The sequence below is a fragment of the Ursus arctos genome, unplaced genomic scaffold (genome assembly GCF_023065955.2).
Source record: "Ursus arctos isolate Adak ecotype North America unplaced genomic scaffold, UrsArc2.0 scaffold_27, whole genome shotgun sequence".
In the NCBI taxonomy this organism is placed as follows: Eukaryota; Metazoa; Chordata; class Mammalia; order Carnivora; family Ursidae; genus Ursus; species Ursus arctos.
In genome coordinates this window covers 7,221,780-7,248,971 of record NW_026622952.1, presented here as the reverse complement: position 1 = coordinate 7,248,971, position 27,192 = coordinate 7,221,780, and the positions used below count along the sequence as shown (strand labels likewise).

The following is a 27,192-nucleotide window of genomic DNA, read 5'->3' as shown; positions in this document are numbered from 1 at the left end:
ATCCACAGTTTATGTGTGTTTCTATAGTAACAGGAATGGAGTGCACACAGTCTACAGTAATGAACCACCTATGCTGGTTCTTGAAAACCTGGCATTTTTACTGCTTGGTTTCTGCAGCAAAACATTATTAAGAAAAAAAATGTTTAAACACATAATGTTAAAAAATTAGAGGCTAATTTTGTCTTAGAGCAAAAACTTGAAATGTAGTACATATAGGTAAGCTTAAATACACACTCTTTGAGGTGTAACAAGAGAAAGCTACCAATTATATTCATATACTGATTTTTAACTGAATAATCACTCGTTTGACAATCAGATCTTGTATTTAAAATCAATTTAATACATATACACATACCCACCCCACCCAAAAAAACTTTTCAACTATGACTCATACTTAATGACAGAATATGAAGATTTCCGGATGACAGCATCAAGGGAGATTTTCATTATGCTCTTGTTACCCCCAAATTTACACCAAAAAAGAAAATGAGAGACGGAGTTAATTTTTAAAAAAATATGGTCCATTGTTTTCAGTACATAGGTTTGCATGGGTGAAAGCTGATACTCTTTAAGGTAAAAACTTGAAAAACATGCTTAATCTTCAGTGCCCAAATCCATTAATGCCAGGGTTTTAAAAGAGATGCCATGCTTTTTGGTTCTGTGTTCTATTCAGAATTTAATTTAATGATATGATCAGAGTGATCCTCTGACTATAAGTTAAATTCTGCACTGCCCATTTTGGTTTTCATAATTTAAAAATTATTTAATTGTTAGTAATGTAATAACAAAGGTGTACTGTTAAAAACAACAGAGGTATGTTCTTTTGCTTTATTATGTCTATTTTAAAACTATAAGCTATTCGGGGGCACCTGGGTGGCCCAGTTGGTTAAGCCTCTGCCTTCGGCTCAGGTCATGATCTCAGGGTCCTGGGATTTGAGCCTGAGTGAGCCCTGCAGAAGCATGAGTCTGCTTCTCCCTCCTCCTCTGCCCCTCCCCCCACTCCTGCTCGTGGGAGCGCGCGCTCTCTCTCTCTCTCCCTGGCTCTCTCAAATAAATTAAAGAAAAACAAAACAAAAAATTATAAGCCACACAACCTTTTTGGAAGTGGGAGATAAATATTTTTAATGAGCCCACACACATTTAAAAATCAGCAAACACAAACTGCTACTATTAAGTATGAATAGTACGCAAATTACACTAAAAATCCATATTCTTCCTTCACAAGCCTTCCTACATTTCAACCTAAAAAAAAAAAACAAAAATAAAACCGGGGCACCTGGCTGGCTCAGTCAGTTAAGTGTCTGCCTTCAGCTCAGGTCATGATCCTAGGACTCAGACTGAGCCGCGTCAGGCTCCCTGCTCAGTGGGGAGCCTGCTGTTCTCTCTCCTCCCCGCTTGTGCTCTCTCTTGCTGTCTCTGTCTCTCTCTCTCAAACAAATAAAATCTTGGGGGGGAAAAATAAGTCAAGGGTGAAGGTGGAGGTTATGGGGAAAAAAAAAAAAAGAAAAAAACCCAACCATTTAGTTCTAAGAACTTGACCACGCCTCTAAAGCACCAAAAAGGAAATGAACAACAATGTTTACCTTTTTTCACTGAAAGCAGCCAGAATTGATAGCATCTAATCTAGCTGTTATAGACAAAAAACAATAACCATACCTGGTACAGTGACTACACAACTCGATGTCAATCTTTCAAACAAAATGGATCCTGCTTGAAAATTTCTAGCAAGGGAATACAAATAAAATTACAAATGGAAGTGGTTGTTCCATTTGTCTTTACATGATCTTATCCTTTAAGGGAACAAAAACTGTATCAGATTATAGGATTTACTCTTTTATCCACAAACAGAATGAAGTACTTTTACTAGTACCCAAGTGTTACATAGTTGGTGGGCACAGGCAACCATAGCTGTAACCACTGGGGTACAGAAGCACATTATTTCCCCGATATGTGGCATTTTCTCTCAAACAATTTGTTAAATCCCCACGGTAATACAAATGCTTGGACTTCTGAGACTCTGAGGCCATTATATAATGACACTAACTCTACAGGTACTTCACAAATTTTTAGTTTCCCTGTGACATTTTTAATGAAAATTTGAGGATATCAAAATTAGGAGGTTTGAAGAGACTGCTGGTCAGACTTCTGAAACATTTAAAGGGATTTACTACCATTCTGGTTGAGGCTAACTCTGTGAAAGTTTGATGCTATGACTTAGGGGGAAAACATTTTCTTTTCTGAACTATTTTTCAGTCATTATACTAATAAAGCATCAATTCTCCAAATGACACAAAAGGCTTACAAAATTTTAGTATGTTAAATAAATGTTCTATATTAGTAAACCTTATCTGGGTATCTTGACTTAAAGGTACTTTCCGAGGTAGCCTTTTAAAAAGAACTCTCAGCTGCTGACTAATTTCTGGGTTAAACTGGAAAATCTGCTTGCGTTAAAAAATAAACAATTCAGGAGAGAATGTATTCCCTTTATATTTTCATGTGATTTTACTCACTTATCCACAAAGATATAAAAAAAAGTGTCATTTTGATACAATTACAGACAATAAGCACATCAAAGTAGTCTCACTCCATCTGTATTGAATAAACTCAAGATGTATCAACAGAAGAACAAAATCCTTGTAGAATTTGCTACATGACATTTACTCATTACTACTAAGCAAAAGCATAAGATTAGCCACATTCTTCAATAATGGAGAAATAAAATATGAATTTAATTTTAAACAATAAAAACAAAACAAATAAATACTGGTAAGATTTTCTCTTCTTTCTCCCCACTAAGGTAGAGTATTTTTGTCCTCCTTTCGTAGACAATATTATTCCTAGAGAATGCCCTGCTAATCTATCAGTTTTACTCAATTTAAATAGAATGCTGTCATGAAAGGCTACATATTGTATGATTCCATTTGTATGAAATCTCCAGAATAGGCAAATTCATAGCGACAGAAGATTAGTGGTTGCCAAGGGCTGGGAGGAGGGAGAAACGGAAGCTGACTGCTAATGGGTACGGGAGCTCTTTCTGAGGTGATGAAAATGTCCTGGAATTAGAGGTGATAGTTGCACAACCCTGTCGATATACTAAAAACCATAGAACTGCATACTTTAAAAGGGAGAATTGTATGGTATGTGATGATATCTTGAAAAAAATGCTCTAAAAGCAATCAAAGCATTTGTGTATGTTTCCCAACAATAAAGTCTACAATATCCATTCAAAGAATGACTCGTTTGTACACATGTTAAATGTGCTTAAAATAAAAAGCTTTACATTTATTAAGCTACAGTAATTAAAAGGTGAGGTACTGGCAAAGCGACAATGAAACAGTAAGATCCTAACCACAGATTCAAGCCTATATGGGAATTTGGCATGTAACAGAAGCAGTATTACAGATTAGTGCGGAAAGGAAACAAGTTTCAAAGAACGGTATGGATAACTGCTTATCCACGTAGGAAAAATATTAGATCCTCACCATATAGGATACCAACTCCAGGTGGGTTAAAGATCAAATATAAAAAGTAAAACTTAAAAATGTTTAAGAAAAAAAAAAAGCATAGAACAGGAGATTTCATGAACTTAAGTGGAAGGACTTCTTAAATGATACATAAAGAGTATAAACGTGATTAATAAAATCAGCAATCTTAATTTAAAAAAAAAGCTGTATGCCAAAGTTACAACACAAGTGAAAAGACAAGCCCCTAGATGGGGAGAAGATAATCTCAATGCATAAAACAAAGCTGGATTCTACCCTCAAACTTCCTTCCAATTCTAATCCTTGCTAAATTCACTGCCTCTGCCTTATCATTTATCGTCTGGATTAGAGCATCAACTTCCAAATTGTTCTTCCTGCTTCCCAAGCTGTCCACCTCCAATCTGCTCTCTAGAGCACTGATAGTACTTCAAAACAAAAGCAAAAAACCCCTTTAATAACCTCTTATGGCTCTCCAAGCCTTAGGATAAAATCTACAAAGCAAAAGACCTTTCTTGATTTGCCTACTGTCCAGCCTCCTCTCCTGCTGCTGCAGCTTACCCACCTTGCCCTCACCACTCTAGCATCTCCTCTCTCATCAATGACTCATACTTTAAGATTCTATTCAGGTGTGTTAAAATACTCCAACAAGCTTTTCCAGACCACCTTTCACACACACACACTGTGAAGCCAGGTCAAGTACCCTCTTCTGCTGGCATAGCATCCTACCTATGCGTTACCATAGCACTTAATACACTGTAAAGAGCTAAGTTAACCTAAATAAAGTGTGTGTGTGTGTGTGTGTGTGTGTGTGTACACATTTATGAAACTCTGGATACCAGCTGCTGTCTGTTACTTATCCTCTGTGGGCTGAGACAATGTTGGGCCAAGGTTCATGCCGGCTCCTTCTTCCTTCCCATTCTGGTGCTACTGCAGTGGGAAGGAGAACAAAAGTTCCAGCCAGGTTGTCCCCACCGCAACCTATACAGGCTTCTCTAACAAAAACAAAAAACAAGTATTTATTGAGCATCTACTATTTACTAGACACTAGGCTAAGCACCAAAGTTATAGGGACAAAAATTCAGACATGGCTCCTGCAATTGTACAGTTACATTATTACTGGAGAGAGAAAAGCAATACAGGGCAAGTGCTAGAGATGAGGCTCAGAAATTGCTCCTGGTTAGGATTTATTTATTCATTTCGTATCAAGTACTCGTATTACATTTAGTCTTGAGTACTAGAGATAAAAGATGAGCAAATCAGAGTCCCTCATGACAGAAAGGGACAAACACCTGGATGGCAAAAGAAAACAGCCAGGGTTAAGAAGCTGTGGAATGTGGGGACAGAAAGAGGTACTGGGGACTTCAGACATTTCCAGACTTAGGAAAACAAAAAAGTTCTAGCCTGTGGAAAGGAAGGGAAGTGCCTTTGCAAAAACCTACACTAACCATTACCTAAAAGGGTTTCAGCTAAGAACTTTCTTGGCTTCTTGGGGCACCTGGCTGGCTCAGCTGGTGGAGCATGGGACTCTTGATCTTGGGGTTCTGAGTTCTAACCCAATGTTGAGCACAGAGCTTACTTAAAAAAAAAAAAAATTCAGGGTGGCTCTGTCGGTTAAGCATCTGCCTTCCACTTAGGTCATGATTCCAGTGTCCTGGGATAGAGCCCCAGAGCAGGCTCCCTGCTCAGCAGGGAGTCTCTTTCTCCCTCTTGCTCTGCCCCTCTGCCTGCATGTGCTCTCTCTCTCTCCCTCTCTCAAATAAATAAATCAATCTGAAAGAAAGAAAGAAAGAAAGAAAGAAAGAAAGAAAGAAAGAAAGAAAGAAAATGAACTTTCTTGGCTTTTTAATATCACAGCTTCCAAATAGCTAGATTATTAGGAGGGCCTTTCTTTGTATGTTGCAAGACTAAATTATAAGCATTTAATGAAAGCATACTACATAATTCATGGAAATAAAAACAACTCAGATGCCAGACAATATGAAAAGACTGGAAGTCTATGTTAAGGATGTGGGACCACTTCATCTCTGAATTCCCAGGCCATCTACTGTGCCTGACACATAATCAATAAACAAATCAACTGTAAACAAAAGGGAGCATCACTATAAGGAGCCACAGAACTGGCTTAACAATGTAAATATTTTAATGAGTTATAACCATTAACTAGTTTTCCTGAAATGCCACAGGCTATTTGTTAGCCGCATGCATTTAGAACTGACTGTACAGATTTGCTTTTTCCTTTTTAAGAAAGGTCATGGACAAAGCTAGAAAGTGTCTGCACTATGATTGTATGTCCAATACAGAACCAAACTAGCAGTAGGTAATCAGGTCACTAAGAGGAAAACAAAACAACAACAACAAAATTGCCCCAATTATTTTTAAACTTTTTCAAATGTTATTATGTAAGCTTATATTTTTTCAAGTAATCTTTTCATTAGAAATTGGAGAAGATACTTTTTTTAAAGATTTTATCTATTTATCTGAGAGAGAGAGAAGGGGGAGGGACAGAGAGAGGGGGACAAGCAGACTCCATGTTGAGCATGGAGCCTGATGCGGGGCTCAATCCCATGATTCCGAAATCATAATCTGAGCCAAAATCAGGCGCCCCCGGAGAACATACTTTACTGAATGCTGGAAACACAGAGTATAAACACATCACACAAAATAGCCACTGACAGACAAGAGATTTTTCTCCCAGGAAACTAAATATTTACATAACAACATTTAATATGAAGCTCAGTATCATGAATATAATAATTCTATAGGCACATATAAAATAGGCACATATTAGGGTCCATTTTTATCAAAACAGTAGATATATAATGAAATGAATCTCTTCTGTCTTTTGTTTTAGTGTATAAAAACTGCAGTCATGGGATACCCGTTGAGAGTCCGACTAACTCTTGGTTTTGGCTCAGGTCACGATCTCAGGGTGGTGAGGTTGAGCTTCGTGTGGGGCTCCACACTCACTGTGTAGTCTGCTTGAGATTCTCTCTCTCTCTCTCTCTCTCTCTCCCTCCCTCTGCTCCTCCCCTGGCTTGCTCTCTCTCTAAAATAAATAAATAAATCTTTAAAAGACAACAACAACAAAAAACCAAAAGCCCCTGCAATCATTACTAATGATATCAAGAGAAACAGTCAATATTATTATCGTTGAGCATAACACACGGTAAGAATCTGGAACTCTAATAAAGTGACTTTCCTTTTTTTAAATCATTTATAGACAAATACAAAACCTGTACTAAACACAGAATCAATTTATATTAGAATGCCAAGCTATGTTTGAGGTGTCTTTGAGTAACTTTAGCATCCAGAGAACTGCCAAATGTGTTCCGATATCTGAAATTCATATTTATCTTTAATTTCCAAGGCAAAGGGTAGCAGTGCCATCTTTAATCATGGAAAAACCAACCAACCATCAAAACCTAACTAAGTTGGCCCTTGAACAACACGGAGGTTAGAGGCTAATGCCCCGTGCAGTCAAAAATCTGCAGATAACTTTTGCCTCTCCCAAAACTTAATTACTAATAGCCTACTGTTGACCTTACTGATAAATAGTCAATTAATACATATGTTGTATGTTACACATATTACATACTATATAAGCTAGAGAAAAAAATATTAAGAGAACCACAAGGAAAAGAAAATACATTTACAGCACTGTACTGTATTTATAAAAAAAATTTGTATACAGGTGAACCTGCACAGTTCAAACTGTGGTGTTCAATGGTCAACTGTACTTCAATTCTAGAAAAGGTACGAGGTATTTTTATGTTTTGTTCATTGCTGTACCCTATTCCCTGGTACAGTAAGGGAGTGAGAAAGGCTGCTAAATGAATACAGAGATGGCAGAAAAGACCAAAGGAAACAACCACTGTTTTACTAAATAGTCATTTCCAACCAAGCAATGAAGACAGAAGAAAATATGTTTGGCTATCAAAATACAGTCAAAAGCACAGCCCAAAATCACAGCATTAGTGTTTGCTGTAACAGGACTTCAACTTCATAATCTAAAATCATGCAGATAATTTCAGTATGTAACCTTCTTTGGAAACCTCACCAAACTGCTGTGCTATGCTAACTTCTAAAATTGCCAACATTTCTCAAGAGCCAAATACGACTTACAAATCAAATCTGGTCTTTTGTATCTAGACTTTACGTACCTCACTGATCAAGAAGTGACCCAAAATTTAAATATACGACTGAGAATTAGACTAAGAAGGCAATACATTTATCAATGAGTTCACACTCTGAAACGGGGTTTTCCAGCCTCAGCACTACTAACATTTTGGGCCAGATATTTTATTGTGGGGGGCTGTCATGTGCATTGTAAGATGTATAGTAGGATCCTGGCCTCTACCCACTAGATGACAGTAGTACCACCTGCCAGTACTAACAATCAAAAATGTCTCCAGACATCGTCAAATGTTCCCTTGGAGGGCAAAACCGCCCCAGGGTTGAGAACCACTGGTTCATTATGTTCATTAAAATATAAATGCTTACTATCTCTGAATGGAATTATGGATGAATTTTCTTTTTTTGCTTTACCTTTTGCTTCTCTGTAGATTCTATAATGAGCATATAAAAATTTTACTACATTTTTCAAAAGAAAAAATACAATTCACTAATTATAAACCAAGGAAATATTCATATTTATTCAGTTTGGACCCGATTTTTTTTTTAAACATTTTATTTATTTATGTGACAGAGACAGCCAGTGAGAGAGGGAACACAAGCAGGGGGAGTGGGAGAGGAAGAAGCAGGCTCCCAGCTGAGGAGCCCGATGTGGGACTCGATCCCGGAACGCCAGGATCACGCCCTGAGCCGAAGGCAGACGCTTAACGACTGCGCTACCCAGGCGCCCCTGGACCCGATTTTTTAATGACTAATGGGCACAGATGCTTTCCCAAATATGAAATATTTGGAATATTTGGATATAAGTATTCAAAATGTTAAACAAAAAAAACTGCAACTCAATAGACCCAGATTTTTATCTATACAAGCATCTCTTGAAATTTCAAATGAATACTTTAGAGATGCTTGAAGTAAAACAGTATCATTTACTGAGCACTTATGTCTTGTTCCAAGTGCTTTACAAGAATTACAGCATTTAGCCCTCAGAAAAACTCTGTAAAGTGAATATTAGCATCTCCATATTACCGATGAGGAAACTGAAAAACAGGTTTGGTGGCTTGTCCAAGGTCACACAGATAATAAGCGATTGAGCCAGGAGTCAAACACAGACAGTCTTCGTGACCTGCACTGTTTATCACATGCTATGCTGTCACTGACCATTAAACCACTTTTCTGTCATGTCTGTATTAATTCAGAAAGGCAATGCTTACTGCTTACTGCTTCAGAAAACATCCCTTATCATTATAATTACCAAAGACAATATCTCCAACTTGCATAAAGGCTGTGATAGAATAATGCCTCCCTACCACATGCCCACATCCTAACCCCTAGGACCTGTGAATGTTACCTTATGTGGTAAAGGGGACTTTGCAGATGTAATTAAGGGTCCTACAATGGAGAGAATATCCTGGATTATCTAGGTGGAGCCAATGTAATCACAAGGATCCTTATAAGTGAAAAAGGGAGAGAGAAGAGTCAGAGATCTGAGAACACTAAACTTCTGGCTTTGAAAAGAGGAGGGGGAGCATAACCCAAGGAACATAGGCAGCCTCTAGAAGCTGGAAAAGGCAAGAGAACAGATTCTTCCCTAGAAGAATGCAAGAAGGAACGCAACCCTACCGATATCTTGATTTTAGCCCCGTGAGACTTCTGACATTCAAGACTGTGAGATAGTAAATCTGCTGTTTTAAATTTTGTTGTGTTTAAGCCACGAGGTTTGACATCATTTGTTACAGAGGCAACAGGAAACTCAAAGTCTTCATTGAAAGCATTTCCAAACACTCACTTTGTTGTCCTTAGTTCCACTACCATCACTATAAAGCATATAAAAGGGAGAAGAGAAATTACCATAGATTTGTTAACCTAAGATTTGGGGAAATTGAAATAGAGATATCAATTTAAAAAGTATTACCTATCACAACATAAATACGCCTATCAACAGATATAAATATACTGTGACCTACAATTTGTCCCTGGACAGCCAGAAAAAGCCATTAGCTTTTAATTGCTGGTAGGGTGTTGCTGCCACCTTTTACATATGCAGAAGAAAAGGAAATTATTTCTTCCCATTTTGTTGGCACAGTCACTGCTGCTTTCTATGCTCTAGAGTTTAATTTCATTCTAGGCATAGATGTGATATAAATAATGAAAGGGCAGTAAAGCCATTTCCATACACGACACAATATTATGGGTCCTTTTATTACTAAAATACATTTTTTATAGATTTTATTTATTTGAGAGAGCTCTCGAGTGAGTGCATACAAGTGGCGGCGGCGGGGGGGGGGGGGGGGGGCAGAGCAGGAGGGAGAAGCAGACTCCCGACTGAGCAGGGAGTCTGCTCACATGGGGCTCTATCCCAGGACCCCAGGAGATCATGACCTGAGCCTAAGGCAGACATTAACTGACTGAGCCACCCAGGTGCCCCTAAAATACTGTTTTTAAGATTTTCAATTTCCGATAACTAAAAATCACTGGGCCAAACTGGATTTTGTGAACAATATTCACAAAAATATGTAGAAGGGGGTGGAGAAAATTTGCATTAGTAAAGACAGCACTACGGTAAGAGCCATTTTTTAAAAATTTGTTAATTTAAACATAGGAGAGCCAATTAAAAAAGAAAAGCCTCGCATGGCCATTCAAAAAAACTGTATTACACCAGTATTTTTCTAATGAATAACCTGTAGGTAGAAATGTATTTTGTAAAGGCAAATAACAAAAAGTTCCCTAAGTAGGTTTTCATTTACATCTTAAAACACTATTTAACTATTTTTAAAAAATGTATAGATACTAAATAAAAATAAAATCCTTCCCACACTTTCCATGTTGGCATTTAAAAATCAGAAATTAAATCACCTAATTTACTGTAGGAGAATATTTGATTTCCAACTACTTTTTTTTGTTAAGATTTTATTTATTTGAGAGAGTGAGAAAGAGAGAGAAGCAGGGGGAATGGCAGAGGCAGAGGGAGCAGCAGACTCCCCACTGAGCAGGGAGCCTGATGTGGGGCTCAATGCCAGGACCCCAGGATCATGACCTGAGTTGAAGGCAGACGCTTTACCAACTGCGCCATCCGGGCATTCCAACTACTTCCAGATAAATCATTATCAGCCCAATACTGTTTATATCAGTTAAAGTGCCTATGTCTGCTACACAGCAATGTTCGCTCATAGATCCCAAGTCAAAACAACACATAGGAAAATCAGGAATATGTAGTTCTGCTGCAGTGGTTCTCCTACCATTCCAACCAATGGTATACAAATGACTTTGAGCAAACCCCTTAATTCCTAAGAGATTAGGAAATGAGGCTTAATACTCAAAAACTGACTGTGGAAATATTTTCTCACTTTCCCCTCCATTTTGTCAACTCTATGATGCTTTATGTGGATGGGATTTATTTAGTATATATGTATGTCTGGACTAAAGTTTGTTTTTAAAATAAGAGTTCCCAGAGAAACATTTCTATACAAAATCACTCTAAACTAATCACCTTAAACTACCCACACCAACATCACTAAGATAATTAAAAGCTGAGTCTCGCCTTGCTGATTCCCACATTTCAAGTGGCATGTTATTCCAGATATGTATCTTGTTCCTCACAGAATCCTTTTTGTTTTGTTTGCGACATGGTTCATTACCGAACACCAACTATATGCCACCCTGTTCTAGGTCCTGGGAAATCAAAGGAAATAAGATTCTGGACTCCTGGAGCTTAAATAAGCAAGAAAACTTCAGATACTGATAAGCTACTATAAAACAGGGTAACAGGGGGGCTAGATGGTATAAATAGGATTCACAGAATCAAAGCCAGGAATTAGTCATATACAAAGATTTGAAGACGATTTATTTCCTTTCAATTTCTCTTTGTTTCAGAGGCTTCTGAGATATGGTATAGTAAAAAGATTCAAATAATAGTTTAGTCAAGTATTCCATGTAATATGAAAAGTTTAAGCTTTAACTATTATTTAACTGTAATATTCCAGAATACTACTGAAATGAAATTATCTGTTGGTCAGCAGTCTACAGTTGCTTAATTGTATTGATTAAAAGAATTTGTAAAAATAGCTTTCAAATAGCTATTACTAAGTTGTTTTCTGTGACTAGATTTATTCACTAAGACAGTATTTTGGAAAAATGAGATTTTAAAACCCAACCCCACAAAAACACACAAATACAGTAATCATAAAAGCAAAGAATGTGAAAAAATATGTCCACTTCTACTTAATTCTCTCCTTTTTTAAGAGTATCTAGGGATGGGGCGCCAGAGTGGCTTGTCGGTTAACCGTCTGACTTCAGCTCAGGTCATGATCTCAGGGTCCTGGGATCAAGCCCTACATAGGGCTCCCCTCATCAGGGAGTCTGTTTGTCCCTCTTTCTCTGCCCCCACCCCGACAGTGCATGCGCACGCGGGGGGGGGGGTGCATGTGCTCTCTTTCTCTCTCTCAAAAAAAAAAAAAAAAAGAAATTCTAGGGATGCTTGGGTGGCTCACTCAGTTAAGCATCAACTCTTGATTTCAGCTCAGGTCATGATCTCAGGGTCATGAGATCTAGCTCCATGTTGGGCTCTGTGCTCAGCAGGGAATCTACTTCAGATTCTCTCAGGCACCTTCACTCTCTCTCTGTCTCTAAAGTAAATAAGTAAGTCTTAAAAAAAAAAAAAAAAGAATATCTAAATCTGTGCTGGCCAAATGTGACTATTTAATTTTAAGTAAATAAAAATTAAATTAAATTAAAAATTTAGTGCTCAGGTACACTAGCCACATTCCAAGTGTTTAATATCTGTATGCGGCTAGTGGCTGCCAAATTAAACACATAGATATAAAGCATTTCCATCACTGCAAAAAATTCTATTGGACAGTGCTGATGTAAATTATTTTTCAAATTTGAACTAAACAAAAACATTCCAAAAGAGCTTATAAAAAATAAGGTTCATCATAAACTTTTTGAAGAAATGGGTGACTAGTCCTGTGAAGCCAGAAAGAAGCCCCAGAAGAGGTTTAGTAATCAGATCTATATATGAGAATAAGACTCAGATAAATCGGGGGGTAAGCAAAAATGTACTCTGCCATTGGTCTTTCAGTAATGAGACTTGAATTTTAGTTCTGTTCTGATTCTACCTCTAACTTAGCTGCATGAATTCTGAAGGGATATACATCTTTAGGCTTCTGGGTATAGCTCATAATGGAGGTTAAATCAGGTGAGCCAGATAATTGAAAATGACCCCAAACAATGGGAAACTGGGCTGTGATTCTTCCTAGTTATCAATAAATACATGTATGGTTTGGATTTTCATTCTGACAAGAATATATATGGTTTAAAAAAATTAACTTTAAGATCTTACCTACCATGTTAACTTTACATAAAGATGCAATTTGTTTTATTTTTTTAAGTAGACTCCACATCCAGCAGAGCCCAACGCAGGGCTTGAATTCATGACCCTGAGATTAAGACCTGAGCTGAGACCAAGGGTCAGATGCTTAACTCACCTAGCTACCCAGCGTTCCCCTGCCTTCTTTTTTAAAGTAGATTTTATTTTTAAATAATCTCTACACCCAACGTGGCGCTCAGTTCACGACCCCAAGTCACATGCTCTTCCACCAGAGCCAGCCGGGCACACCTAGATGTTCATTATTTGAAAGAGCAAACAATTATATGAAATTCACAACCAATATCTATTGCCATAAATAAATAAAATGGTGGAGGGTAAGATCAGCACGACCACTATGTTTCTTTCTACAAAATTCTCTAAGTAATCAAGGTGTGTTAGACAAGTGGCATATTTTCTTCTAATTTTTATTTTTAATTTTTCTGAGTCTATACTACTAATAAAAGTGCAACACTATTTTTAAAAGCATAACTGTACTACACCACAATCTGTTTAACTCTAGTGGTGTTGCCCCAAATATTTTCTGAAATTTTCACTTAAAAATTTTCCATGAAAACCATGTGGATGACAATTAAGGATATTAAAATATCCTGTATTACGAAGTGATCTGAATGAAATGAACACAATGAATGAAATACAAATAAATAAACCAAACAACGCTATATTGTATTTCAGTAAACTAGAAAGTGTGTCACTAAATACAATTACACAGATTTCATTTGACTATGATTTCTTTGTTATAGAATATTTTAGGTTGCTTTGTAGTTCTTATTTTTTCCTGACTAAACCACAGTACTACCGAACTGCTTTGTACCAATACAAAACTTACTAGTAATATACCCTATTTCCCTTACCTATCTGGTTTAACCTCAACTGTCTTCACTTTGTTCTTGACCACACCCACCAACAATAGACACTGTGTTACCACTTGAAGAAAATTTAAATTATTTTTCAATCCCTTACATCAAGGGTACTGGCTCACACAGAAAATTACTACAAGCTAAGTAACTCCTATCAGTCATCTTGTTCCATTCACTATGAAATCTAGTAAACTAACAAGTTGATCCACATATCTTCCTAACTCTTTCGCCAACAAACTTTTAAGTTATAATACAGTGGTTTCTGAGACTGGTTCTTAAAATTGTAAAATGTTCAAATTTGACTTTCTTTTACCTCGTAGTCTCCATTCCCCACAGCAGGGCAAAAAGAGAATGTACTGTAGAAATATGTACTTTTAAAAATACTAAGTAATTTATTGTAATATCTAAAATCATAATTTACTGAGTTTATCTTTCCTCTAAAGACCAGTTTTTGGTTTTTGGTTCATCAGGTTTACCACTTTAGTATTTTAGGATCAACTGTATTCAACATTTTATCTTGAAAACAAGCACTAAAAGTTACAACATAAGGCACTTCATACCACATACTCAAATTTTACACTATCACCTATTTGCTTAATCAACTAAGCGTTGCTGAAGCTACAGCCATCATGCTGTTGTAATAACAACAGTGGAAGTAAATTTGGACTGGAAAGTTAACTTCATGTTCGTACTCGTACCAGCACGAATTCTTACAACTGGGAAACACTCATATAACCCATGCAACGGTTCTGTTCAAGCATTAGTTACCATTCAACTTTTAACTTCTATGAAAGCAAATGCAGGCCAACTGAGTTCATTTCTTCATCCATTAAACATGGGACTAACAGCTAGTTCATTTTGCAAATATTATTTTTCTTATATTAAAAAGTCATTAATTATCAGCTATATGCCTGGTAGAGTTCCAGGTACACTCTAGCAATTCTACTTTGGATCCCTGTAACTCCAAAAAGCAGTCACTTTCATCTCCAGAGATGACAACAACTGAGCCTTTGTTGATAGGGTGGGAATAGGTCTCCTTGATTCTTGCCCTGCACTCCACTGCCCACTGAGTTGGGGGGGGGGGGAGATGTTTTGTTAAATGGCTTAAAGCAATCAGAATGACAGAACAACTTTCAGGGTGAATGTCAGGTAGAGCAAAGCAAATCTCTCAATAAGAAAAAAAAATACTTTCTATAGGATAACAAATTTGTTACCTTTAATTATACAGGTATAGCACACTTTCTATAGACATTTTCTAAAATGTTTCTAAATAAAATATGAACGAAAAGAACATTTTAAACCACATACAACCTCTTTCAATAAAGGCACCTTGACTGGACAGGAGAATGATTTCATAATTTAAAAAAATCGGCCATATACTTTGTTTCTTAAACTTTAAGAAACTTTGCGTGTCAGGTTTTCTTAACATAGGAAATAGGAGCATCTTCTTTTCATCAATGACTTTCTAAACTCACTCATAAGTGGATGTAAAGTATGTATCAGTCAATTATATCTCAATAAAGCTGGAAATAAAATTTAAAACAATAAATGCTGATGATTACAAAGAAAAAGTATGTATCACACAAGCAATTGTGTTACTGTGTATTTGTACTACACTTTAAAAATAAAACATTTAACAAAGCTTTTCTGACATTGTTGGGAGTTTAAACTGACTCAATATTTTCTAGAAATGTTCTAAAATTAATTGTGGTGAGGGGCACCTGGGTCGCTCAGTCCATCGAGTGTCTGACTCTGGGTTTCGGCTCAGGTCATGATCTCAGGGTCATGAGATCCAGCCCTGTGCTGGGTTCCGCACTCAGTGGGTAGTCAGCTTGGAGATTCTCTCCCTCTGCCCCTCCACCGACTCTCTCTCTCAAATAAATAAATCTTTAAAAAATAATAAAATTAAATTAATTGTGGTGATGGTTGCACAATTCTACAAATATACTAAAAAACACTGCATTGTATACTTTAAATGGGTGAATTATATGGTATGTGAATTATTTCCCAACAAAACTTATTTAAAAAAAAACCTGGGATGCCTGGGTGGCTCAGTCAGTTAAGCGTCAGACTTTTGGTTTCGGCTCAGGTCATGATATCAGGGTTGTGAGAGCAGCCCACATGGGCTGTGTGCTCAGGCAGAGTCTGCTTGAGATTCTCTCCCTCTGCCCCTCTCCCCATCCTCACGTACCAGTATGTGTGTGCGCGAACATGTACTCTCTCTCTCTCTCAAATAAAATCTTCTAAAAACCCTTTGAAATGTTCGTATCTGTTATGTAATTCTAATTCTAGGAATTTATTGTAATGAAATAATCACAGTCATACAGGGTTTTTTTTTGTTTTTTTAATGTGTAAGGATGGTCATCAAATCATAATATCCAAAATGTGCGAACTGCCTAGAATACCATCAACAGAAGAATGGTAAACTGATATGGTACACCCATACAACGAAATTATATATCGATTTAAAAAATCACATTCTCAAAAAAATTAATTTCACAATAAAGCATGTTACAAAATAATGTTAATGTATAATCCTAGTTTGTTAAAAAAATACATAGATGTGTAAGAAAAAACACTGGAAAGATAAAGATATGTTAATAGCTACTTCCAGTTGGCAGGCTTTCAAGTGATCTTAATCTTTTTTACATCTTACTGGTTTTCAATTTCTCTACAATAAACAATCCTTTCATAACTTAAATACAATAAATGTTATTTTTAAACCAGTAGCCACTTGGAAAAGTACAAATTTTCCATTAAAAAGTAAAAACTAACAGGGCTATCAGCATTTCTTAGGAGTATTATGTGTGTGTGATGTATGTGTGTGCAATGCTTTAATTAATACGTTAACCTCAATACCTTAAAACCTTAACTAATTCTATCCCCAATAAAATAAATTCTAATGATCCATGCTTAATTTTACAGGTGATAACACAGAAACCATGAGCTGGCCAAAAGCATATTAACTCTACTTCATACGCAAAGTCAAATTACCTAATCTAGGTTTAAAAAAGTGTGTTAAGTCATGTTTGCTTCCACATCTAGGAAAACTCAACATGTATGTTCATTTCAAAATCTAAAATAATTATTTATCATCTTTGCTAGGGGAAAAATTAGCCAGAATAAAAAAGAACAACATTCTACTGCATTATAGAAAGGAATTCAAGGGTATGGTAATGCACAGCAAGAAGTTTCTCATCACAATCAAATATGAAATACTATGTTCTAATGTATTTGGATCCTGCACAAATCATAAAAGAAACAAAGAGCTTAAAGTAACAAAATTACAATAACCAAATAAAGACTTTAATTTATGTATGTAAATGTGTTGTAAAAATGTCTTTTTCAAATCCACATTGCGGAATTTATGCAAATAGGCTGTATTTGCCAGGTAGAAAGGAAAAAAATTCAAGTCTTTCTGCTATCGAAATCCTCAAAAACCAACATTTAGCTCTCCGAACATGTAAGAAAACAGTCTAGTAAGACAGGGAAGCAAAATAAAGTAAGTTTCTCCAGTTTCAAAAAAAATTTGATTCACCTAGACAAAATACAGAAAAGGTAAGAATCAAGAAGCATCAAGGATGAAGTGTCAAAATAGATGGTCACTGCTGATTACTTCTCAGGTTAATACTTCTGGAATGGTTACATCAATTTGAAAGCGAGAGAGTCAAAGTAGTTTTCATAAAATAAGATACTTAAGTTAGAATATTAATATATAGGCAAGCTGGACATTTTCTAGGCAAGAGTCACTGCTAGAATCTGCACATTAATCCAAAACCAGCAGTCATTAAATTCCACCAAAACTCTGCAACAGAGATGAACTCTGAAAAAACACTTTGTATAAAATGGCATGATTCTTACAGAATTTAGTGTTATTTTTTGTTTCACATTCATTAATACAGCACTAAGATTTCAAATCACTAAATGACTACACTGCTAGGAAACAGGTTTTTTAAATTATCTAGATAACACTTCTGATAATAACAAAAACTGGTGATTCAGTTTTTACATTTCCTGACCCCTCATGGTTATTAATTTTTCAGGTTACTTTCAACATATCGTTACCCTGAAAGCCCGACTACCACTAAGGCAATACCAGCTAAACCGATGAGGTGGTCTCTGTAGTTTTCCTTAAAGGGTTTATTACCCGGGTGGTGACTACGTGATGTTTACTTTCTAATTATTTGCTTATACTGTACATTTAGGTTTTGTCCTTTTTTTCTTTATATGTCATGTTTCACAACTTGAAAGTTTAAAAATGTTTCTTTTTTAAGGTGTTTTGTGTGTGTGTGTGTTTTTAAATGTACAGTTTTCTTAAGACTCTACAGCTAAGAGACACTAGTAAGACAAGACTCAACAGACACAATACTGCCTTGGCTACAGCCAAAATGCCATTAGGTAAAAGCAAGCCTCCATATAAGACTTCTTCCTTTTTTTTTTTTTTTTAAGATTTTATCTATTCATTTGACAGAAAGAGACTGCCAGCGAGAGAGGGAACACAAGCAGGGGGAGTGGGAGAGGAAGACGCAGGCTCCCAGCGGAGGAGCCCGATGTGGGGCTCGATCCCAGGACCCCGGGATCACGCCCTGAGCCAAAGGCAGACGCCCAACAACTGAGCCACGCAGGCGCCCCTCCATATAAGACTTCTTAACCTCAAATCAATTTGATAAACTAAGCTTTGTTTTACTCACAAAATCACAAGAATATATACATTTCTGAAATTTAAAATATCTACTTCTATATTTCAAGATGTATGTACATAAATTATACAAAAATTTAAAAAGCATGTTCTATGGTAGAAAAATATTTTGTTATTTAATGTTTATCTATTAAATTAATGCAGGCTATGAAAAAAAGTCAAGAAACACATATTTTTAAAAAAGGTTTTTTTAAGCTCCACCCTTAACGTGGGGCTCTAACTCACAACCCCAAGATCAAGAGTCACATGCCCTACTGACTGAGACTGCCAGGCACCCCTGAAAAAATTATTTTTAAGTAATCAGACAGAAATCTGAAAACCTTATTCTACTTAACATGTCAATCTATTTGGCCTAAGGATTTCCTGAAATCTCAATTTTCCCATCTTTAAATTCGGGTTAAATAATTCTTGTGCTTTCCAACTTCACATTTTAAAAAAAAAGTCAAGTTTTTGCATAAGAATTCAATCAAACATCTCAGAAGATGTAGTAAGTGCAAGGTATTATTAGATAAATTCATCTATTTATTCATCTATTTATATAAATCATACATACAGAATTCATATACTTATATAAAAATTTTTCATTGTCCTATCCACTTTCTCAGTATAGCTCTAAATCTATGGAAAAAAAGGAACCTAGTAAGAAATTATAGTAAGAGTTATTATTGTAGATCAGTCAGTGATGACACAGATCCACATCTTAAAAAATTTAAAAATAAGCCAAGAACACTTTTTCAATTTTCAAATTCAAAATCTCATCAATGGGCAGATGTACTTTAGGAATAACAGCACATATCCATCTAATAAAAACTGAACATTCTCTAAACTCACAAAATTTTTAAATATGCCTTTCACCTTCTTTTTATGCCACACTGTGCAGGCACAACATAATACAGAAGTGTTTGAAAGTACTTATTAAGTACTTAGTAAAGTCAACAATAAAAACGAAAACCAAAACTCTGTAAGTTTTTTAAAAATGTGTTAGGTAGTTGTAGTACAATCAATTTCTTAAATGTACCTTTATAAATATCTATAAGAAGATTAGCCTGCAGAAATAAAGGTCGCCATTCATTTAAAAACTCAAAAGCTGGGCATGTTGTTTATTAACAAAGGAATAAATCATCTTAGTTGCTCTTTCAGAAAATAACAGGCTCTACTTTTTTTTAAAGTAAAACTAAAATCACCATTGCACCAAGAAACAGATTTTATAGATACCAAATTCTAAATCTTTTTAAGGCTTTAATGATTTTAATTTTTTAAGTGTCTAAAACAGTCTTTGTTTCAAAAGAACCCAATGAATAAGTATCCATGGTAACTTATTTTCTTCTTGATAGACAAAAATAATTAAAAATAATCAGTGGTGCCTGCTAAGATCTTTTAAAACTTGTTTTCAATGAGCTATTTTTTAGCTCATTTTAAAAAACTTACCAGTGCCTCAATTTTCTTTCCAAGTTCCTTTCCAGGACCATGATGGACCTCTTATTTTTTCATTTCATTGCTATCTTATTTCACTGATTTTATTAAAACAGAAAAAATTCTGTCAAAACCACTTTAATACCCAAAACACACACTTTAAGATACCTGCACAGGGTTCATTTACGTATGCAAAAATATTTTGTACATATGCCATATGTACAATATGGCGAACAAAGTATGAAAAAAGCGAAACAAGATTCTTTGCCTCACTGCAACTTAATCCCCTTGCACTCATTATGCTAAACGTGCCTAACCTTGAATATTCCCCCTCACCTTGAGCTTTTACAGAAAGCTCAAATACCTTCATAATAACAAAGTAATACAGTGTGGTATAAAGAGCCAGGTAACAGGTCTGTCACCAAAGCCTTGAACTTAACTTCCTTAGGCCTCTGTATTCTCTTATAAAATAAAGTAGTTGTACTATATCTCCTCCATTTAAATAGGCTGTTAGGGACTTAATTCAAGACCTGCTATATTACTTAAAATAGCAAAAAACCTGCTAACATCCTAATGTTAATCAATATTCCAAACAATGGAATACTAGATGATCCTTAAAAAAATAAAAAGTTGTAGATCAATATGTGCTCATTTAAAAGGATGTCCCAGGTAGCCTATTAAAACACAAAAGCAAAATGCAGACAGTACAACCCAATTTGTACGCATTTAAAGACAGATATGCATATGTATGTACAGAGATTTTCTAGGAGGACTCAGAAGAAACTTAATGGTTATCAGGGGGAAACAGGGTGTCAACTTTTTTTTTTAACCTCTTAGCCTTTTATAATATTTTTTAAAAAATAAATAATGAATATATATTATCTTTACAAAAATTTTAAAAGAAACTAAAAGTTCTGCTGATCCAAATTCTGTAATTAGAAAGACTTGGATTCAAATACTGGCTTTGCTAGTTACCATCTATGTGGTGTTGTTACTCAACCTCAATTTCTCCACCTGTAAAAAGGAGTTAATAGTACTAACCTCATACAACTATTGGGAGGATAAAAGGAATCCATACATGTGAGACACTCAGCATAACACACTGTAAGAAGATGACTATTAGCAGCTTTGCTATGATTATTGTAAATATTATAAACTCCAGAAACTGAGTATCTTTAGAATCAGATTCGACAATCCACTCGATGATGACCAATCTCAAAGGCAACCAATTTCCTTTATCCAAAATTCAACCAATCTGATTACTATAAGAAAGAGCATATTTATAAAGTTTTTAAAAAAGCTACTGCAGGTAGCAGGTGTGCTGATGGACACAGTAATCACTGCAAAGTCTGGATTTTAATTAATTATCATCTAACTAGAACAGTCTTCTTCATTATATGGATACCCATCCAAGGAGCCAGAATACTCTTTATAGCTAGGCAGGAGACCCTGATCTTGACCGCTGAATACACAGGAATACAATTTTTTGTTGCTGTTAGTAATTCAAGCTTCCAGTATGAGTTTTTTCTTATTTTAACATACAGCAATTTCTCATTTTCCTAAAAATTTAGGGAACTGATAGTTCATGTACACAATTTGCCAATTAATTATAAATAACATTCAACTGAGTGAAAAACATAAAAATGAAACACCTCCATAAAAATAAATTCCAAAAAGCATAGTGAATGGCATTTTTGAGTGAAACTTTTCTTCACAGAATTTTTTAAAATTCAGACTGAGTATCATCAAACCAAAATACTCCAAGTTGTAAATTTGGCCTTTAAACTAAAAATACCCTCATGAAGTACTACTCTAACGATATTCAATTTCATTCTTCCAACACACCAAGAACACTTCCTAAACTTCTTTATAACAACTGAAAGGATGTTGCATTAAGACAGGTTAAATCAGTATGTAGTACAACTGGTTTGAGTCCATCATAGCACAATTTTAACAGGCCGTTCTGGTAGTAGACAACGGTTTCAAAATCAATATGATGTATTAAAGTTTGGATTACCCCAATTCCAATTATAAAACAAAAACAAAAGGTCACACACACACACACACACACTTAATCCCTTTCAATATGAAAAGAAAATAGGCTACACTTAACAATTTATCTACTGTAAGTTTGTCAGGATTTAAACCTTTTGTAACAGTAACCATTTCAAATTATCTAAGTAGTTACATTTTGATACAATGAAGAGTTACTGTAGCTTTCCTGAGAGTAGCCTAAAGTTCCCACCAAAAAAGAAGCAAACAAAACAAAACAAAAAACCAAAAAACTGGCGCCTCGTTGAGGCTCTAAGAACTGCATGCCTACTTCATAGATCATTGCACTATGCTGAACTGGCATTTGGAGACTGTACTGAGCCAGACACATGAAAGCAAAGGGAAGGGATGGAGGAGAGAGAGTGCATAAAAAAAGAAAACACTTCATAACACACCCATCACCTATAAGCATGAACTACCAGAAACACTATTTTAAAATACGTATATTTTGAATTTTCCAACATTCAAAATACAGCAAGCAGATAATCTATCATAAGCAGATCTTTCTACCCCTTCTCACCCCCACAGTGCTTTGCCAAGAGCACAAGCCCAAGAAAAATAACCAATGCAATTTCCTTGTTTACGTAAAGATTTTCAGAAAGCATGCTGACTGCTTCTGAAGCTTCTAAAACAAATGATTTTTCAATATTTAAGACTTTATAATCACATTTGAAATATGATAGTAATAATTCTTTCAGCTAGTAAAAATGCAGTTTCAACTTTATAAAAAGGGTTAATTTTACACTGCAGTTCATTAGCATGCCTTGTTTGCAACCAGAAGGAAGAGGGAAAGGGGGTGGGGGGAGAAGCAAAACACACAAGATGGAACACATCACTACCTCCTTTGGTGGTTATGAATATTAAATTACCACAAGATGTATGGGAAGAGTTCATGAATAGAAAGAAAGGGGGTTAACAATATGAACTGGCCCCTTCCAGATTCACACTGATGTCGGAAAGAAGGAATTTATTTACACTGCAGTGCCTGGCAGCAAACATGGCTGCCCCTACCCCCTTTAAATCTGAACAGTCTTCACTCCCTCAGCAAAACCATCAAATTATGGCCATGTCTCTACTGTCTTGCTACCATAACACTAACACATCTCCTCCTCCCTCAAAACAGTAAAACAAACCCACACCTCCCCAATTCACAACAATCACACCATAACCACTAGCTTCTATATTCTCTAGGCTTGAAAGAAAAGGCCCAGAATACACAGAAATATAGGAACAAAAGGCTTTCTCTTCCTTTAACAACCCCCTTCCCCTTCTTTTCCACCCACACTGTGATGCTTGGTCGATAGTTCTCATCCTTCTCAACATTCAGTTAATTTCCTTCCCCATACCAATCCTAGGTCTTCCAGTTTCCTGAGTCTATTTCCTATCTTCCCATGCATCCTGTCTCAACAATTTCTTATCCCTTTTCCTAATCCACCGTTTCCTCCACTTCCATCCCCTCGTTTCTCTCTTGATGCCCCATTTCTACATCAGATTCACCCCCTTCCCCAAGACTCTTCTAGTTTCTACACTGCACCCCCAAACATCCCTATTTCTCAGTCCACCCAGGTCTCTAATCTTCTCCAAACCTAACTCTTCTTCTTTCCCTGCCCCTCCCCCGTTCCATCTCTATCCCCGCCCCCATCCCACCTCTACTCCCAATTCCCAGCTCAGCGCCACTCCATCTCTTATCCCAATCCTACCTCCCCTGCCCCACCTCCCTGTCTCCTCCACACCCCCCACCTGGCCCTCTGCTATACCTTCTAGGCTCCCCCCAACCCTTTCCGGCCACCCGCTTGTCCTCCCATCCCTGCTGGGGTCTCTCTACCCAGGTCCCATCCCTAGGTCGCCCCCTCCTCGTCGTTCCCTCCTCAGCCCTTCTTTCCAACACACACACACACACACACACACACACACGCACGCATTCACTTTACCTTCAGTTTGTTCCATTCTAACCCCCCGGCCGTGTCAGTACGATCACAGGAGAGACACGGAGGCCCGGAGTGGGGCTGGGGTGCGGGCAGCCGCCGGGGCTGCGGGGGGAGGAGACGGAACCGAGCTAGGCCGCATGAAATCCCCGGGCTAGATTTCCCTCGCGCCGGACGCCTCTGCCATGGCTGCCGGCACCGAGGAGGGCCGCGGCCGGGCCGGGCCCGGGCGTAAAACTGAGAGGAGGACGGCTGCGGGAGGTGGGGTGGGCAGGGGTGGTGGAAGGATGGGGGGTCGCCGCGCAGCTTCTGCTGCTAGAGAGAAGGCTGTGGCTGGCGGCCGGGCCGGGGCAGCAAGGTCCTCGGGACTCGACTTGGCCTTCGCACGCCTCTCCGCAGCGACCAGTGAACAGTCCCCTTCGGCCTCCGCCTCCGTCCTGGCCGCCGCTGCCGCCGCCGCCCGCTCCCGCCGCCGCCGCCGCGCACAAAGCCCCCCCCACCCGGCTCTCGGAGCGCCGCCGCCGCCGCCGCCAAATCCTCAGCACCTCATTGGCCGCGCGCCGCGGCGCCTGCCGGGAAATGCAGTCCCGGGTTTGCGGCGCAGGGGGGCGAAAGGAGGAAGAGGGTAGTCAGCCGCTCGGAGAGGAGCGGCCCGAGAGTCTAGACGAGAAGTGAGACTGCAGGCGATGAAGGCAGAGACAGGAAGGAATGACACGAAGGAGAGTAAAAAACCCAAAACCAAAACAAACAAACAAAAACAAAAAAAAAAAAACCCCACAACAACAATAACAACCACCAACAACAAAACCAGAAGACAGGTTGAAGGTTGGGCCTGTGAGGTAATATTGCGTTCGTGCGTGTTCTTTGAGACTTATTCAACAACAGCACATATTAACCTACAAACGAGTGCGGGGTTAAGATGACCGGGAAAGAGAAGAACAATTTGTGTGTCTCCTCGGGCGCCTTCTGTCCGACAGCTGTCAGAGTCGGAGCTTCCTATTTCACACGGGTCTGCGTCTGGGAACCGTGGGGCAGCAATTTCAGACCTGAGCCGTGGGGGACAGTCTCTCTTTCAGCCTCGGGTGTGAGTCCCGGATGCCCCCCCACCCCCGTCCCGCCCCACAATCGCAAGCCGTGGCGGCCACTCAGTCGCTGTGAGGAAGCGCTGACCTCCCTGGCAGGCACCGGGCCCCGCACGCCTTCTTCCTGCTCGCACTGCGGGCCCGGAGGCTTGTGGGTAAGGAGGAGGACGTCAGCGCCGACTGCAGCCCGGACCCCTAGGGACCAGGCGGGCTCCGTGCCCATCACATGCCTGGGCCCTCTGCTGCTCGCTGCCAGACCTTCCATTCGAGGGATGGGAGGGCGGTTGTCCTGGAGAGAGCTCACGCAAGAATGAGCGGAGGAAACGCGAGTCAGAATTCTCTGTAACCCTCTAAGCGCTCCCCATTCTAGGAAATTTATGTTAAACAATAGAAGGTGTGTGACACAGTAAAGTAGTCCTGCCGGAGTGTGCAAAATTTGGTGGTATTTCCTGGGGCCCGGTGGTGATGACTTAGAACGTTGAGGCACAGAGACGTGAACGTACAAAGGAAATACAGGCAGCAGCAATCAGATGAGGAAACCTATACTCTGCGCTCTGTTCTGAGAATAACAAAGCCATGTCACTACTAGATGTTATACTCTGCACCGACATTATAGTTCTGGTTCTGTTTGGCACGGCCACAAGAAATTTCTGGTATCTCATTCTTTAAATACCATTTAAACAAGAAATTAAAAAGATTCCTACAGATCCATTATTTTAATGACTATTAATTATGTTTCAGGTTTTTAAAAACATAACCCTTTTAATTACACGATAGATGATATTGAGAAGTAAGCATTCCCATTACTGTTAATCATTAACTATTTCTTTTTTTTCCTAAAGATTTATTTATTTATTTGACACAGAGAGAGATAAAGAGCACACAAGCAAGGGGAGAGGCAGAGGGAGAGGGAGAAGCAGGCCCCCTGCTGATCCTGGGCTCGTGACCTGAGCATCATGGGATCCTGGGATCATGGGATCATGACCTGAGCCAAAGCAGATGATGCTTAACCAACTGAGCCACCCAGGCGCCCTATTCATTAACTATTTCTAAATCTATGCTTATGTAGTACCTGTTTTGTGCAGTACCAAAAGTTAAAGGAATCAGTAAAAAGCACATTTTTCTTTGTTTTAAATACCTTTTTAGAACACACACCTCTTGAAGGGGGACCCCTGAGCTTATTTCAGTTTCTGTCTCCTGGAAAGAGAGATTGGTCCTTTTTTCCCCCTATGATCCTTTCTACCATCATCCTTCCTCTCCATCTTCCTGTATACTCCTTGCTTTGTTGATAAACTGTTGCCTTGACCAGACATCTGGATTTTCCCCTTGAGGAGAATCTGGTAAATTGTCCCCGGGGATTTTATTTTAATCTATTTCTAGGCTGACAAGAGTTTAAAATTAAAGTTCTGTGAAGTAGATATACAATCTCTTCCTGCAAAACATTAGAAAATATATGTTAATAATATTTGATCTTGAGCCATATTTAGGGAAATGGCCATTAAAATTAATAATTTACATTTTTAGCATCTAACATCTTCTGAGGTTCAGATCATGCTTTCTCTTCTCCATACAAAATGAACAGTTCATTAAGACAGCAATCTAACACAATTCCCAGGGCCAGAGTTAAGAAGAAAGGAATTTCTTGTTTCTCTTCCCAAGATTATATCTAAAAACTCCTTACATGATAAATCACTTAATCCTGAAAGTCAAAAAATTGCCGGGTCTGATAGCAGAAGGCAAACATTGCTTTGAACAAATGGATTTCAATAGGAAGTTTCTTAACCCTTCCCTTTTTAGAATAGGATTGCTGACATATGACTGTAGTAGAAAATCTAGCTCATCTTTCCAATACTGAGCTTGGAATCATTCATCTGGTTTATGAATACTTAATGATTTTACAGTGCCTGTTTGTAAGTGAATACAATGCATGAATAAGAATATTTCCTGGTATAAAATGTCTCCCAGGGAACTGAAAGGAATATTTTTGCATCTTTTCCAGAAAAGTACATCTTCATGTTAGTACAGGGATTAATTCATGGAATTAATTTGAAAATTATAACTATCCAGACTTTTAGAGCTCAAAATTTGCCATCGGGAATTTTCAGGAAAGGAAAGGGAAAGAGACCAAAGCTTTGTAGATTTTGTTAATTCTACTAAACATAGAA

General features: G+C 37.8%; 1 protein-coding gene across 4 annotated transcripts in view; it reads right to left on the bottom strand.

Moving 5' to 3' along the window:
* Positions 1-24,398, bottom strand: part of NSD3 (nuclear receptor binding SET domain protein 3) — a 116,866-nt gene extending 92,468 nt beyond the window's left edge. For all 4 annotated transcript variants that reach the window (XM_026508329.4, XM_026508331.4, XM_026508332.4 and 1 more), the window contains exon 1: positions 23,952-24,398. The gene's annotated coding sequence lies outside the window, so the exon portion shown is untranslated. The remainder of the gene's footprint in view (positions 1-23,951) is intronic.
* Between the last annotated feature and the right edge of the window lie 2,794 nt (positions 24,399-27,192).